At 46.3% G+C, this 16,989-nt stretch overlaps 1 long non-coding RNA gene across 2 annotated transcripts in view; it reads left to right on the top strand.

The window, feature by feature from the left end:
- Positions 1-16,989, top strand: part of LOC311444753 — a 217,593-nt gene that overhangs the window by 38,138 nt on the left and 162,466 nt on the right. For both annotated transcript variants that reach the window (XR_014698043.1, XR_014698044.1), the window contains one exon: positions 1,348-1,443. This is a non-coding gene — a long non-coding RNA (uncharacterized lncRNA). The remainder of the gene's footprint in view (positions 1-1,347; positions 1,444-16,989) is intronic.

Genomic DNA, 16,989 nt, shown 5'->3' with positions numbered 1-16,989 from the left:
GTGACCAAAAGGGACCGAGTTTGGGGACCCGGGGGTGTGTGTATGTGGGGGGGGTGACTTGGGTTTGTTGGCACCGAAGGGCCGGAGCTGGCCGTCCTGCGGCGCTTGAGGCCTCAGTTGTAAGAGTTTTAAAAAAAAAAAAAAAAAAAGGAAAAAAAAATAATAAATGAAATCCCTCTCCAAAGCGGCTGTTGCACGGAGTTTCTTGGAAATCCTCTCCTCCCTTTTTTCCTGGGATTTTTGTACCCTGCGAGCTCTGCGGGGAACTGGGATAAATCCGGCACCTGGGGGGAGGCCGGGGGGGCACACCTACGGGGTGCCGCCTGTCCCGGCACCCCATGTCCCTGGCACCCCATGTCCCTGACACCCCATGTCCCCGACACCCTACACATGGGGGGGGACACATCTCCCCTGCAGCCTCCCCCCGCTGCATCCCCTTGGCCTCCCCGAGCTGCTGCCTTGGGAGCCGGGGCTGGGGGAGCAGGGAAATATGGAGCAGGTGATGGGAAGCGTCCCGCTTTCGGGACGGCGGCATGCAGGCCTCCCCTCGCCCCGCTGTAAGGCTCATCAGATGTTTCATCAGACCCCGCAGGCCCCAAGCGGCTCCCACTTCCCCCAGCAGCCCCCCCCCCCCAGCCCCTCGGTGCTGTCGGGGCGCGAAGGGCCGGGGGTCCCGCCGAAGGGGGGGGGGTCGCAGCCAGGAATGTCTCCAGCTGCCGCTGCCGCTGCCGCCGCTTCCTCACAGCTGTCAAAATGCACTTGAGGAAATCCACTCACACCTCCCCGAGCAAGGGTCTCCTCGGCGGGACGTGACACCGCGCCGCAGGACCATGGCTGAGCACCAGCAGGCACGTTTCGACCCCCCCCAGCCTCCTCCCGGCAGCCCCCAAAGCATCCCCCCCCCCCGCCCTCCGCCAGCACCGCTAGCCCAGGCCTTGGCTGGTTGTGGCCGGGAGGTTTTTTAGCTGGGTCTGAGCTGCGCGGAGTTTGTTTACCCCTCTTTAGGGTCTGGCTTCTAAACATCTTTTTGAGGCTGAAATGATGAAGAGGCGTGCCAAGCGCGCGTGGAAATTCCCTGTTATCAATACGCGACGTGCAGCTCTCCGGGGAGCTGGCTGTGCCCATGCCCCTGGGACAGGCTCTGCCCTTTTTGTCAGGGCTGTTAATGGAATAGAGAGGGGTTTTGTTTGCTTGTTTGTTTGTTTGTTTTCATTTCTACCTCGCCCGAGTGCCTCTTGGCCCTTCTTTTGTCCTTGCTCTCTTGCTGTTTGTACTGCTGAAGAATTTTGCTCCTTAATTGCCTTTGCTAGGTCCAACTAACTGGGCTTTAACAATTCTCATCTCCAGCTTTCGAAGACCAGGGGCTGAATGAACTCAGGAGCAGCACAGATGGAGTACAGGCAGGAGGATTCGAGGGACAGCAGCTTCTCTCTGCCAGAGGAGGTAACAGCCAGTGTCACTGTTCCTACCCGGAAAGTTTGTATTATATAAGATACCGCATATTTTTACTTTTTTTCCTCATGCCTCACAAATTGTGCTCTCTTCTGTCTTCTCACTGATGTGTTAGGTCTGATGCCCTCTTGCAGCCATCCCCCGCAAATCCTTTCTCCCCTTTTTAAAGATACAGTTTTGGATGGGCTTTGCCCTTTTGACTTGAAGGAATTCCACACATCCTCCATCCACCAGACCCTGAGTTCCTCCCTCTGGTTGCCTTCTCTAGTCAGGGCTCGTCATTTCTCAAAGCGTGTCCTTTGAACCGAGCAGCCCTGCTGCCTGTAGCGCGTCTTGTCCTCCCCTTCAGCCCACGTTGTATTAATTGCTCCATCCAAGGTTATTTTCACATCTCTCCTCCTTACCAAAACCGTGCCTAAAATAGCACCCCCTCGTGTCACTATTTGGTGCAGAAATCTGCCGGCTGTCAGCAAGTTGAGCATTTCCCATCTCTTTCTGCTCAGCAGACGTTGCTGCTCGGCGGGTGGCACTGGGAGCTGTGCGATTTCTCCCTGCCTTTCTCTCCCGAGGTCACCCCTCGGGGTGCTCCTGAGGTTAGAGGATCTGTTTCCAGCCGGCCCTTCCTTAGCAAGGCGAGGTGCTGTGAGTGCATTTTAAAAGCGAGAGCTGTCAGAAAATTTGCGCGTGCGACACAATTCATGCTCCAGCAATTTTGTCATCTTCTGGAGAGCAGTGCGACTCGCTCTCCGGCAGCACGATCGACTGCCAGTAGGAGTGCCAGATAATTTTATAGGATAGTTATCAATCCCGGCGACGTCAGGGCTGGTTTCCAGGACACTTGGGATGCCCGAATCCTGAGGTACCAAGGCACTGAGCCTGCAGATTTGCACCAGCAGCAGGAAGCTTGTGTGGATGCAGGCATCTGACTGCGGAGCGGTGTCCGGTTGCGAGGCGTTCGATGACGTTTGAGGAGTGACACTTCAGAGAGGATGGCCAGGCATTCCAGCAGTTTTGAACGCCCGTTCGCTTTTGGAAATACACTTTTGAGTTCCCTTTGACTAACGCATGTGGGCATTGCTTTATAATAGCATTTCATGCTTTGATCAAAACATGATGTGACCGAGCACAAGCATTTTGCAACTACTTTTAAATGGGAAGCGTTTAATTGTTTGGGGTTTTTAGGGAGAAGAGGTGCTTTCATGATTATTATCAGGGCTGTGTCCCAGCAAGGCCTTCTCAGACCGGTGAAGGTTGAGAAATGCTGTGTGAGAGGCCCTGGCACACGGGGAGAGAGTGAGCACACCCTGTTACGAAGGACGGAGAGGCCGATGACTTAAAAAAGGAAGAGGATGCTGTGGGGAAGGTGTGCCGAGGTCTGGATTCTGGGATTTTATCTGTGACTAAAAGCATTTCACAGTAGAGTTAGAGTAAGCTGTGCTGTGCAGCCCAAGCAGCGCAGTGTGATTTCATCAGACTTGAGAAAATAAGCAAGACAGGGAAATTTATTGTTGCCTCTTCTCCTGGGTAATTTCCCCACCTCGGGGCTTAGCGCAAGGTGCTGACTTGCAAATGACACATCATTACGAAGCCAGCCCAGAGCTGCAAAGCATCGCTGGGAAAGTGGTCGGGAAAGCGGAGGAAGCTGCCTTTTGGACCTCGTTCATCCTGGTGTGGGACCTGCTCTGGGAATGTGTTGATTTAATTCCCACAAGCTGGTTCTCGGATGGTGCGAATAAAGCTGCTGACAGTGACTGAAACGGGATTTGACACTGGAGAACCTGTTAGGCTCAGTAAACGTAGGCCTGTTGGGAAGCTTCAAAGGGTTGTATTTTAAGCCACTTTCCCTCCATCTATCACTGATTTAGTATTTTTGAATCTCTGGCAACTGGAGTTTTTATGATGAATGAGCAGAAGTTGACAATAAAGCCACAGAAAATGAAATGCAAGAAAAATCGAGAGCTAAGCATATTAAAAAGTATACAGACTTGTTTTCCCGTTTGTTTGTGTAAAAATCGAGTATTTGAGAAATGGTCTCAGTGAGTTACGCAGCAGGTTTGAAGACGGTCTGGCTTCTTTGATAAAATATGAACTATTTGAAAGATTTATAAGGGTCAGAAATCCTGCCGAACGTTTTAGTATTTAGAGCAGCAGGAAACCACTCTGCGATATTTTTAAAACAGGTATTTACTCAAGTAATTGGTTACTTTTTATGTGGAATAAGAAAACCTGGTGTAGCTATATTGGACTTGACATAAAAGAGAGGTATGTAATTTGTGAGCAAAACAGGGTGGAATGTACACATTGTACCTGGGGAGGTATTTCGAGAAAGACAACTCCTTGAGACAAAAAGCCAAAACAACAGACAAGCTAGGTTGCATGCCAGGATTGTTTATTCCTTAGTTAATCAGCTGTGTAATAGGTGTCCAGAAACAATCCCTTCTGCCCAGGTAGTTTAAGTTTCAACCTTTGCAAGCTTTGTGGCCTTCATAACATGGATTACATGGAAGCTGGACGAAAAACACGTTTCTGAGAACATTTTGATTCAAATAATAATAATAAAAAAAAAAGTGGCAATGTTGGTGCCAACAATTTACTACAGAATATACGAACCAGATGCTGTTAAACTATAATTCCAAACAATTTGCCAGAATTATGTATTTACTTTATTCTTCAAGTCAAACTAAAGATATGCATGTTTTTTATTACTTGTGGATATAAACAAAAATGTGATGTGATTACAGCTAATATGAGGCAGATAATGCCAAACAGTCGTGATTTCTGTGACTACTGCACTAGCTCAAGAAAAATGGGAGCTCTGTTGGTAATTATGTGCGAAAGGGTCATCAAAATGTGGCTGCTCAGACTGACGCGTATCAGGCTGCAGGCTGCTTAGTCACCAGATAAAGAGCATTGGCCAAAAGCATCTATTTCTCCCCTTTTCTCACAGTAGCACTTTTTTTTTTTCCTTTCCTTTTTTTTTTTTTTTTTTTTTCTTTCTTAAGAGAATGGGGAAGAGATCTGTAAGGCATGCTGAGTTACTTATGTTCTTAAGTAATATAATACAGGGAAGGGATTCTTGTTATGTGATTCTTGTAGGCAATCTCGGACTTGCCAGTTCTTACCCAGCTGAGCTGCTTTGTGATGGTTAAAGAGACAGACATTGACGTCAGGACTGCCATCTTGAAAGGACAGAGTGAGTTCTAGGAAGAATTTTTATGCCATTACATGTCATTCAGGTTATAAAGGGTTCTAGCTGGCACTCCCACAAGCTGAAACAGTCTTTACCTACTGTCAAGAGGCTCTCAGAAAACCTCAAATAATTTCCTCCAGTGAAGTGGCTACCTCAGTCATCTGTGGCTTGACGCAAAGAAGTGCTGAACATCCTGTAACACCCATCTTCTCAGGTCGGACTCCAAGTCGGCTGGGAGGAAAATACACCAGAAACTAGAGAAAACAGTTTCGAGAAGAAGCTTGGATTCAGAGAATTGCTTGGTGAAGTCACCAAAACCGAATTCCCCTGTGTGTTACAAAGAAAAGAAGAGTCTGCAAAAGATTTGTCACGGAGTCCTCGGTCTCATCCACACAACGGGCTGCTGGGACACAGCGAGCTGTCTCCTTACAGAGTGCTGCAGTGTCAGATCCTGCTCAGAAAAGCATGGAAACTCATCACGTCTTTTCTGCAGAAATCATGTTTAAGTTTGAGGAAAACAACTTCTTTTTTTTTACTTAAATAAAACAAGAAGAGTTCTCTGGGTCCCCATCGAAAGACCACCCGTTATATGAAGAGCATCTTGGTTTTACATCCGTTAAGGTTAACGTGCTTCACTGTGGGCAGGATCAAAACCTAGAGCTGAACCTCCACCTGCAGCACAAGATTTTGCAGCTTTGAACCCACCAAGCCCTGAAGCAATAGCTATAGGAGAGAAGAATTAGCACTGCAATATTAATGCCAAAGCCTAGCACAATGACTTACTGAAGTGTCACGGCTGATGTATCTACCAGACACACCCAAATTATGTGTGCTTATGATGCAGTTATATGAGGCAGAAGTTAAAGGTGAGGGAGATTTGCTCATCCCAGGGTGTCCTTCTCCTTGGCAGTGCCAGATTCTTCCTATTTTTTGGTTCCTTGGGCTTTTTCCACACAACAAAGACCCAGCTTCATCAGTGGCGTTTCCACATTTTTCACTGGATTGAGTGTCCTGATACAGTTTTTCTTGCCCCTTTTCTTCCATTCACCTTCCTGACCCTGCTAACACCTTACATCCTTGAAGGAGCCACAAGTGAGAGTGCTGGGAAACATTCGAACAGCACCGCGTAGTTGCAATCGAAGTGGACATTGACCACATTTTTTTTTCCTCTGGAAAAAAAAACTGTCTTGGCACTCCTGTCCTTCCAACCCATCCTACCCCTACCAACTTGCAGCCAGGCCAAAAAAAATAAAGTAAAATGCTGCTGTCCATCGTGTTAGGACTATCAGAAACTCAGGTCAGGTAACGGGACTATAATTCCATGGGGCTCGCCAAGAAGGAAACATGCCAGTGTAATTATAGTGGTAATTATAGCACCGTAGTCACCGCCCACAAAGTACGACTCTCTGCAGAGCACAATGATTCCAGAATCAGAGTCCAAACAATATAATGCTCGTGAATTTCCCGACCCGCCAATCCTGGCTCTCGCTCTGATTGACCTCAGATTGAAAGCGAATCCGCCTCTGCCGTGAATGGCCGTGCGGCTGCCAGCAAACACAAGCTGAATGGAGGCTTCGCCTGCCTCCCCTCAGCTTTTTCTTCGCTGATTCCCTTCAGCCAGCAGCTGATGCTGAAGCTAAGGGCCGGTTTTTGTTTTTGTGCTGGACCTGGCAAATTGAATTCAATTCTGCAGAGCAAGTGAGCATACACGGGGCAAAAACGCACATCCCCAGTCCCACCTTGGGCTCCCAATGGCTTTGCATAACCCCATTTCTCCTTGTACATGTAGGGGGTCTTCCCCCAGCCTGGGGACTTCTCAGTACAGTTCAGAGAAGAACTAAACCGTATCTTGTTAGCCATTCCTGTGGCCCAACAACCTCTCATTTCATTCTTAAGGGATCTGACACACAGCACACAGACTGTAAACCCAGTCGGTGTTGAGTGTGATGGTCCATTTGGGACTACCCAACACGTTTTCTTCCCGTCAAATAAAAACTAATAACTACGTTGGATTGAAATTCACATTACAATAAGTAATTACATTACGGTTCAGTGAATAATTATTTGTCAAACGTGGGCAGCCGGGTCTAAAACCACTCCCCAAATGTTATCAGTTCTGTGCAGGACTTGCTGACAGCCCCCAGTAAAGCCAGGGCTCCCTGCAGCGGGCAGTCACGGTGCTGGTGGCTCTCAGAAGAGCAGCTACCGAAATGGGAGCGGGCGACTTTCAAAGCACAAGGGAAAGCCCTGCTGTGCCATGGGGTCTGCTGCTTCCACTGGGACCACTGAGATGCAGGGAACCTGTCTGAGGCCAGCCTTTCGCAGGGCTGATGCTAGCATTGATCTTTGAAGCATCTTAAATTATTACTTCCCACAAATAACTTGCAGTTTGCCACCGTGACGTGCATGTTGCCTGCATCTTCCGTATCTGTGTTTATTCTGAGCATCGTTAAATGAGTTTTTATTGTGATTAATTAGGGTTAGATTCTGCTTTCTCTGGATACCTTTTATTTTGCTGGGCTGTGGTGGCAGGAGCTCTGTGCTGTTGTTTATCCATCACCGTGTGCTCGCTCCGGGTACATCGTGCCCCGTGTATCCACAAGCACGCACGCCTGCTTCCAGTGGGATCCCACACCAGCGGAAACACGTTCTTCAAAGAGATAGCTAATTACTGAAGACTTTGTCTAAAGTTATAACAGGACCAATAGACTCTTTGAACCGGTTTAGTATTCATAATAATACATGGTTCGGAGCTGAATAAAAGGCTATAATTCTTTTGAGGGGTTCCACTGACATAATCAACCACGAGAGCTCAGCTAGTCAGCAGAAAGCAAAGACTGGATTATAGCTGGGCTCATCGGCGTGGTACCCTATGCGGCGGTTTCTCGTGTCTGCAGAGGAATTATTTCAGAAGGTTTTTAATTCTTATTTGAAATTACTTTAAATCTATACCCAAAATAGAGGAACTGCCGGATGTTGTTTTCCGTAAGAAAACCCTGAGAGATAATATTTGCTTTCTTCTCTACTTTAGTGTAATCAGATTTTATTCTGGACACGTGTTTGTGAATGGGATTCAGTCCTTTCGCCCATCCAACCCCAAATAAGCCGTGGTGCTGCAGAACAACAGCAGCTGCAGGTCCGGCTGGTGCATGGATGCCCCTCAGCGCTGCCCTTCAGGTGGCTCTTCTCCCACCTGCTTAGCAGTTTTGCTGCTCTACGGATGAAGTCTGGAACCTATAATTATTTAAATGCATTCTGTACATACACTGGGTGGGTCCTTTTCTGTGGCTGTTTGAGCTACACCCGTTTTCATAGCCAGTAGAGGGTCCCATGTGCCAAATATGCTTTGACTTTAGGTTGATGTCATATTGCATTTGTAAGTAGTTAGAGACCATGTCAAAATAGAGATGTGTTTATATAAATATTTATATATTTTTTTGATCGCCTCAGGAAACCAACTCAATGACTGAGGAAATAAATAGGCATGGAAAAAATCATAAGGGTATTGTTTATGAGCAGATTATAGTCAGATGATAATAACAAGCAGAATGAATAAATTGGAGAGACAGAACTGACATGATGGATACTAGCTTTAATACCATGTACTAAGCTTTCAGTACATCTTGTTTTAGGATTCATATTTCTTGAAAATCCACAGGAAATAAATTGGACTCTGGGTAAATGGCTCAGCCAGAGCTGACTGGAGGCTGGAATGTGCAGAATGAGACCACAAACAGCATGTCCATGGTCTTCTGCTGTCTCCCAGGACTCCTCTTTTCTCTGCCTTTTCAAATCCCTGTGTTCAGTCAAGTTTGTGTTCGGATAATTTATGCACGCGGGAGGAGGTAAACGCTGTCTGCTCCTTTGTGTCTTCCTCCACCAGCGGCTTTGCAGGGCTCCCTGAGAGCATCTGCAGGGGCTCCTCGGTGCATTTAACGTCTCCAGCTGGCAGGTGGGGGCTGGTCCTCCCCAGCCCCTGTGACACACGGGGTGTTTTGTCCCCGGTGGGAAGGACACAGGCTGCCTCTGGCTGGAACACGGGGTGGCCGTGGAGCAGCCCCCGCTCCTGGGGAGCAGAGCACTAGCAGCCTGGAGGAGGGCACAGCTCCCAGTGCCGTGTGCTGGTGGCACAGCTCTTTGTCAACCTGTCTCACCCTCAGGCTGAGCAATACGATGGAGAACGGGCACAGCAGCGTTAACGCTGAGTGCCTCTAGCTGCCAGAGTCTTTTTGGGAAACTGTTTGCTGGGCACAGTTTAGAACAGACTCGAGACTGGTATAAATTGCGCTGAGGTCAGCCTCGGCTTGGATGGCACTAGGATTAGATTGCCAGAAGGTTTTTCAATAATAACAGCAACCATCCTAACTAGTGACACAGTAATACTCATTTATATGATTTATGGGAACACTGTACGTAATGATTCCAGCATATACAAGCAGGACTGAACTTCTTTTTAGCCTCCTGAATAGAGGCAGCCGTGTAATGCACACAGGAGCTTAGTGCTCGTAGGAATATCCAGCACTGCCTGTGGCTGGAGGAGCTGTTTACATCCATCATTTCTACTGGCCCCATTAGGAGCTTTCGAAAACAGCAAGGAAATTTCACCGGTCTTGAAACCAGGAGACCAGGTAGCCTCCTATCTGCTTTATGTTTCCATGTGTAGCACATCAGGCACAGGGATGTTGTTTGTGTTTGGGTCTCGATTATCAGTGAGCATAGAGCTTGTATTGTCTTGGCTGGGCCCCTCATTGTGGGCAGACTGTCTGACTGCAGTGGGTTGAGTCCTGAGATCATACCAGCAATTCTTCCTCCACAGCCAGTCTCCCATTATAGGCTGTTGGAACACACTGGGGTATTTCCAAATTCTTTTCTGCATCTGTCTGGGAGGGTTACGGAGTTCCCTCAGCATTTGCCTTTCTTTCAATGAACGTGTGTGGCAGTCTTGATGTACTGAACAGGCCAAAATCTTGGGTTTTGCGCTTGAAAAAAAAAAAAAAAAGGCTGTTCAGCTCCTTCATTGCTGGGTAAGATTCGTTAGGTACAGAAGCCACAGTGTACCCACAGCAGAGCGCTCCTTGCACAGTGCAATCCAGGGCAGCCTTGGAGATGCAGGGGGAAACATGGCTATATATACTGTGTGTGTATACATTCCTCACCGTGTGCCTGGAAAGCAACATTCAGTACAGATGTCCTCAGCTGGCTACGGAACAGTGAGAACAGACTCACACTGGCCTTGTGACAGTGTTATGCAAGATCGAGTGCGGGAGCCTGACGTGTATTTTGTGCATCTACGGCCCGAACAAAAGCAAATCCGGAGGCTCAACGCAGCTGAGCTCGTGCGTATTAGCCACCCTGCAAGAAATGAGGGGAAAAGAGGAAATGTATCCCATCCCAGGGAACTCCAGACTTACTCCTGGTCTTGACATAGAGCATCTTGGCATTATAATGTCCCTCGCTCATTGCCCCTGCTAGGTATTTCGTGTGGGACGTGTTTATGAGGTGGTGTGTGGCTGCTGAAAACTAGCAGGGCTCCTGTATCTGCGCGGGATCCTGCATCTGCATGGACCCAGAAGCGAGCAAGTGAAGAAGATGGATGCTGTGAAGGGGGGAAATGCTGCAGTGACACAGGGAATAGCAGCACAGAAAGGAAAAAAAAATAAAAAATATGTATACAGATATGCTGTTTGCTGATTAGAGCTTCAGGGACTCACCAGTAACCACAGGCTCCTGGTTAGCAGTGAAATACTGATTTTGCTCTCAAAAACTGTATAAATTCCTCAAGTGGTACAATCACTGCCTACCAAGTACCTCAACTGGTTCAAATGTAGATCAACATCATCTTCAAGGTGTTTTAGGGGAGATGAGATGGATTAATGATTGGACATCAGCTTGGTTTGGGATTTTTTTTTGGTAATTTTGTCTAAAATGCATTGAGTATTCCCCTTTTTCCAGTCAAAATCTCAATTAATTAGCTGACATAATAGTTCTGTGCCTATTTTGTGAAGTTTTGAGCAAATCTGTATGATTTCCTGAAGCCTACTAACAGCTGCATCACTTTAGTGTGCCAAAGCGTCTCCTAAAATAATCAGATGATTAAATGTCCCACCAGGAGGATATGATTTCTCTCGAATTGATGTCTGCTCCCTGCAAATTTAAACTTTATCCCATTAAAATGATTAGGAGTTCCTTACTCTCCTACCAAATATTCCCTCCGTGTTTTAGGGATCCAAATGACATAATCTAAGTGAAGATATTTTCATTTCTCACATCTTGGGTTAGGTCGTGTATCATTCCCTGCCATCTATCTTGAACATTTATGGGTTTTAATGACATTCAGCAGGCTGGGGTACCTGGGCACTGCTGATGGTGTTGGAGGCACCATATCTAAACTATGAATGTATTGCACTCTTGGTTGGAATTCCTTTCTGGTTGTCTGCTATGTGGGGATAATGGTAGATTTGTCTGCAAATGAAAGCTTCAATAGCCAATGCATTGACCAAGTCTCTTTTGGCATTTCTTACTGCTGCTGTTGAGTCTGCTGAGGGCAATTTAGGCAGATGCCCCTGGCTGTGCTCCAGGATGTGACTTTGTCTCTCTCTCATTGCCATCTGATCAGCGCTGTAATGACGGAGCTCTTGGAGAGCTCCCTCTGGTTTAAAAGTGCCGGCTGAAGGGCAAGGGTCCTCTCTTCTTCCTCCCTAAAGAGCAGGCTCGTGTTTCTTCTTATCACATTCTTTCCTCCTGTCACGTCTGCCAGCCTTTAATTCACCGAGCTGTTTCGGAGCCAACCTCCTCTCTTGTGACACCAGGTACAATGACCTCTGTCCCGGCGATGTGATTTTCCACCAGGCATACCTGCTGCTCACTGGTGTCATTCTGCAGAATTTGGGCTTTGCTCAGTGCAGACTGGTCCAGCTCGGGACAGCTGCTTCCCACCAGCTCGTAGAAATGGGGAATCCTTTGGGACGTCACCGCATCACAAGCTGATTTCATCAGTTTTTCTCAGAGGCTGCATGGGGAGCACTTCATCTCTGTCACCCTGGAGGAATGGCTGGGGAAGTGTGATTTGCCCCCAGAGGCAGCACTTCTTCTACTCCCATCCACTGGATGTGTCTGAAAAATGTCCAGGAGAAAATATATTAGCACAGTTAACAGATGGATGAACTCACTCCAAAACAGCACCTTATGGAGTTAATTCGGCTACATTTCACAGGTAGCACAACACGTAGCTGAAGCGGAGGTCCCTCAAAGCCCAGCAGCACCAGAGATAGCGATCATTTCATCAGAAATCCACTCAAGTTATAAATGTGAACTTCTCTAAGAGCTGGGTTTCTCGTGTAGTCTGATGGAGCTGATAATTACAGCTTATTTAATTTTTGCAGTTTCCATGGGCTTCAGCAGCGCCCGTTTTCCATGGCTCAGAAATGTTTCTGGCTTTCAGGCTGTCAGCGTCATACCTTCACCGGCAGCTGTGTGGCCAGTGTTTTACATGGGCCTTGGGAAGGGAGGCTGATGGTGACTCTGCTGCTTCAGCAACTTCTTTTTTTCCCTGATGTGGTTTCCCTACACTTGGGCAATCCTGTCACTGGCGACCTTTGCCTCTATTCTGCCTAAAAATTCATCTAGCCTCAAACCCACGTGGGAAACAGACGGTCTCCTCCAAGCCGTGGGACACCTACCACAAGCTCGCACTTGGGCCACCTCCAGTTTTTAGCCAGTTCACTAACGATCCTTTTCTGAAGGGCTTCATTCTGTACAGATGATAGGACTGGAAATTACTTACAGATGGGAATTAACAGCTGGTGCCTTAACAAGATCCCTATTTCTGCTTCCCTGGGGGAGTCTGTCTAATTTAGGCTCATTCAGTACCTTCTTTTTCTTCATCAGTGCAGATTTGGAAGTTCCTTCATTCGGTTGTTTATGACCTGACTTTTCAGTAGAGCTATTTTATGGAGCCCTTGTGAGAACAAGCATCTTTTCACATCACGAGTTCTGCATTCAGCTCAGTACAAGCTGCCTTGCAAATCCATCTCCTGGCTGAAGTGCTCCATCAGGCCCTACCATAGCAGTCTCCTCGTTGCCCATGATGTGCCAGGTTCAGCTCCTGCCTCCGTCTGGTATTTCAAAAGGTTCTTGTCATAAGCTATCTGCAAAACTGGAGCAGGGAACAATAATAAAAAAAAAACCCTAACAGCTATTGGTACAGGCTTAAGGACTAAAATCCATCATAAATACTGCAGTGGCTTCTCAGCAGCCCTCCAGCCTGCACAGAGGAGCAGCCTGATGTGCTCTTGCACTCTCCAGTCCATCTGCACCCTTCTGCATCTCTTCAGCCATCAAGTCACTCCTTCCCAGCTGGAAGACCTTGCCGGCTGTGCTAGTTCTCACTTGTGAACTTGCTTACAGAGATTTCACAATCCCAGCAGGCAGGACTTTAATCTTAGCCCCTGCTTCAAGTGCAGGCTGAAATCCTGAGCTTGACCCTTTTGGAGAAGTAATTTCTTTCTCTCTACAGGCGCACCACAGTGACTGTGCATTCTCCGTTTCCCCAAGTAAACCAGGCAGTCTTCTATGACTTTCAGCTAAAAGATTCATAGATTGTGTTCTTTGCAGGGAAATTAAAAAGAAAAAAGTCCTTCACAACATATTTCCATCTTATTGAAAGATCTTATTTTTGCACTAATTTTAATTTTGGGGTTAAGGCTATGATGTTGGGCAAAGTTTGATAATGGGTGCAGATGTTATATGGGTGACCCTGATGGATCCTCACCAACGAGGTGGCTGTCACTTCCTTAATGTCTTTTCCAACCATTTTCCTTTGAAGGTTCTGTCTGGAACAGGAGATTGGAAACCTCCATTAGGCAAACCTGAGTTACTGCTTGCATGGGCTGTATTCTCAGCACAATGTCAAGTGCTGCTGAAGTACTACATTGGGTGAGAAGCTAAGATCTCTGTCAGAAACAGATGCAACACAGCAAGCATCTGTTGAGGAAAGTGTCTTGGAGAGAGTAAGCCTGTTCCTGCTCACTGCACCCACTCCTGGGACAGTCCCCAGGGGTCTTTCAGACCTCGCTGACACCTACAAACTGTCTGTTCTGTCTCTGCTTCTTCAGGGCTAGTACTTTTTCCATATTAATAGGAAAATGTACATTTTTTTCCCTCTGCTGTTGAAGCCCTGATTTCACAAAAAGGGAAAATGCTCTTGGATTTAGGCCCCTGCTTGTGTCTCTGTGAGCATATTCCCAAGATCAGGTTCTCTTGCCCACGCATTCATTTGGATCCTCAGCCCAGCAGGGATCACTGCCATAACGATTAATACCCAGTATTTCTCTTTCATTATTGTTTACCTTTTTATTTTAAATTGGAAGTTTGGGTATCTCAGTACATGGTTTGCAGAAGGATTTTGTTGTTGTCAGCTTGATTTTTCAGTTGCGATAGGGTTTATTGCCGTGTTAGTATTGTGACTGTAAAGGCACAGTACGTTTTCATCCATGGTGTTCCTTTCCTAAGCAGATCAATCCCAATGAACTCTTACTCAGCAAATGATGTGAGCCTTACCAAACATTTGCTCAGAAAATACATTCTGTGGTTAGGTATACTGGCATGTTTGCTGATACGGCCATGCATCAACAGTACACGATTGGAGCTGGCCTGTGATTTATGATCGTGGGGTTGATTGCAAAACAACGGTTTGTTGCTTCTTTATTTTAAAACGTATTGGGTATAGCATAAGGGTAAAAACCAAATCTTCTCTAAAAGCATCCGAAATTTAAGAAGAAAAGACAAAAATTTTGATTCCAGTTCTGCGAATTGTGACAACATCCTCTTGAGTGCTCTGTGCCAAACAAACAAACCCAAGTGATTCTCAGGGTGTTTAAAAGGAACTGAGACTCAGCCTTTCATGAGGTTCTGCCAAAGCCCCAAGTAGACGCAGACACTGATGTCAGAAGAGGGCTGCTGCAATTGTCTTGTTTGCTGTGTGAATGACAATACGTGTGACCGAATCCCAGTGCCCAGCGCATCTCAGTTGGAGTTTTTCCATTGGCTTTGGTGAGAATTGGCTCAAATCCTACATTTGTGTAATGTGTTAATGTGTTAACTGTGTCAAAAAACTTTGCGACACCATTGACTATTGTGCAGCTGATGATCTATGAGATGATAGCTGTATCTGAAGAGGACAGACGACCACAGGAATTTCCCGCAGCGTCTGTTGCATTGTTATTGAAGGCAGAACGATCGTATGGTTCTGACAGTGCAATTTCATTATAAAACCAGTCGATTTTCCAGGAAGTTAGCTTATGGGTTGCCACCTAATCACCAAACCAACAAGCAGCTGTTAGACTGAACTGAGAACAGTTTGCATTTGACTGAATGATTATTATTTTTAACCATCGCATTGTTCGGTGTTATTATTTTTGGTTAAGAACGAAAAACAAGGCTCTGCTTTGTGTCCAAGCAATAGATAAATAATATCACAGCAGAAAGTATGCGAGAAAAGCCCTGTATGCCCTCCCTGATATTCCTGTTAAGGGTTGTGTGTGTGTAACTGAATGGCTGAAGCACCTATTTTGTAGCTGTAGTATTTAATTGGCACTAAATAATGAACTTGTTCAACATTTGCATCTGTTCTTGGTACCCCGGCAAGAGAGTACCCTCGGTCAGGTCTGTCTTATCATTCCAGCACATTATTAGGACAAACAGTCTCTGTACGTTCAAAAATGAAGCAATGCTTCACCCCTCAGCTTTGTTGATTGAGCCTGGAACCTGTGCCTTTTCTTTCCTCTGTGCAAAACAAAGCATGCTTTTTCCTTTTTTTTTCTTTTTTTTTTTTCTTTTTTTTTCTTTTTTTTTTTTTTCCTTTTTTCTTTTTTTTTCTTTTTTTTTCCTTTCTGTTGTTGGTGGTGATGAACTTTCCCTGCTCACACAATTTGTGCTGTAAAGTGAGAGCTCTTCATATTCAACAGTTGCAGTCTCTCAAACTCCTTGTAGTGGCCATGGCCAAACCCTGAGGTCCTTCCTTTGGTTTGACTCTGCCTCGTGATCCTGCTGAGCTCCAGTTGATTTAAATGGGAGTTTTGATTGAGGAAGAAGAGGAAACTCAGGATTTGGTGCAGCATGTTCTGGGAAAGGACGTTCACCCATAACCTATATTGCCTTGACTTGGCAGTATTGTTTTATCTTGCATATCTGACAATCTCCCTTTCACTGCTTACGTAAGAAAATCGTTTGTACTGTCAACAGCTCTGTTTAACCTTTAATAATAAAATTAGTAACTAAAACCAAGAGGCCCAAGTCCTGAGGCCCACTTTTGGGTAGTGTTTCCATTGAAGCCTATGAGAGTTTTGCCAGGGCCAGCTCTGGGTAAGCCCTGAATATTGAACTCAGCTTTTACCCCAGCAAGCTTTTGCAGTAGTCTCTTGTTTCTGCTCTACAAAGAGCAAGTAGGGCTACAGTGGCAGGGAAGGGAGCGCTAGGAGAACCTTGCTGTACTTTCCATTTAATGACTTTATTTGATGAGATGTCTGATGATACCAGGTTTTTCTAATTCTTATTTTTATAAGCTATCTGTTGCGCACAAATGTCAGTTCTGGGCATATGTTCCTGTCCCTGGAGTCTTGTTCAGACATTAGAGAAACATTTTCTAACTCAAAAGATAAACACTTCTGCTAGAGTTCAGGGACGGAAATTGTTTTCATCGCAGCAGGTGTTGCCTATTAGTTCTACTAGAACTAAAACCCGAAGCTGGGCTTTAAGCGAGATGCATAATCAAACTCTTACATCATTGTGAGATGTACCGTACTTGAACCTTTTGCTTGCTGAGACTGTATTTCCTCCAAGAAACATCCTGTTTTGCAATCCCCCAAATTCCCCATGTGCCATACAGCATTAGGGATTTCATCACCTCCTGGGCACACAGGCTGTGCTTTCTGCAAAAGACCCGAAGGGAGGGAGAGACAGAAAGCCAGACAAGTCAGAGGTTTCCGTGTTTCCTGGTGGGACCATGTGATCTGTGAAAGATAGCTTTATTTTTATTTCACACCCCCCTTCTTTGCTTCATGCTGTTTCCATTCGAGACCTGAGTCTGCCTAGCAGGCTGCTGAAGACTGCTGCTTGCATCATTTCAGGGCAAGGATTGGGCTCTGCTCACTCCTGCTCAGCTGTTCCAGGTCCTCTCTGACTTTGAACAGCCTCGTCTGCTTTATTTCTGTCCTTCACCTTGCTGCCGTGCGAGTGACCAGTGATGCACAGGTGTGCATGCTGCCATGCATGTTAGACCACTAAAAGGCATCACTCTTTGTAGGTTCAGTTCTTTACCTCCAGCTTTATTCAGAGTTCATGGCTAAAGA

Source organism: Aythya ferina, assembly GCF_964211825.1.
Source record: "Aythya ferina genome assembly, chromosome: 14".
In the NCBI taxonomy this organism is placed as follows: domain Eukaryota; kingdom Metazoa; phylum Chordata; class Aves; order Anseriformes; family Anatidae; genus Aythya; species Aythya ferina.
Note: the sequence above shows the minus strand (reverse complement) of the source record. Positions and strands in the feature narration are given on the sequence as shown.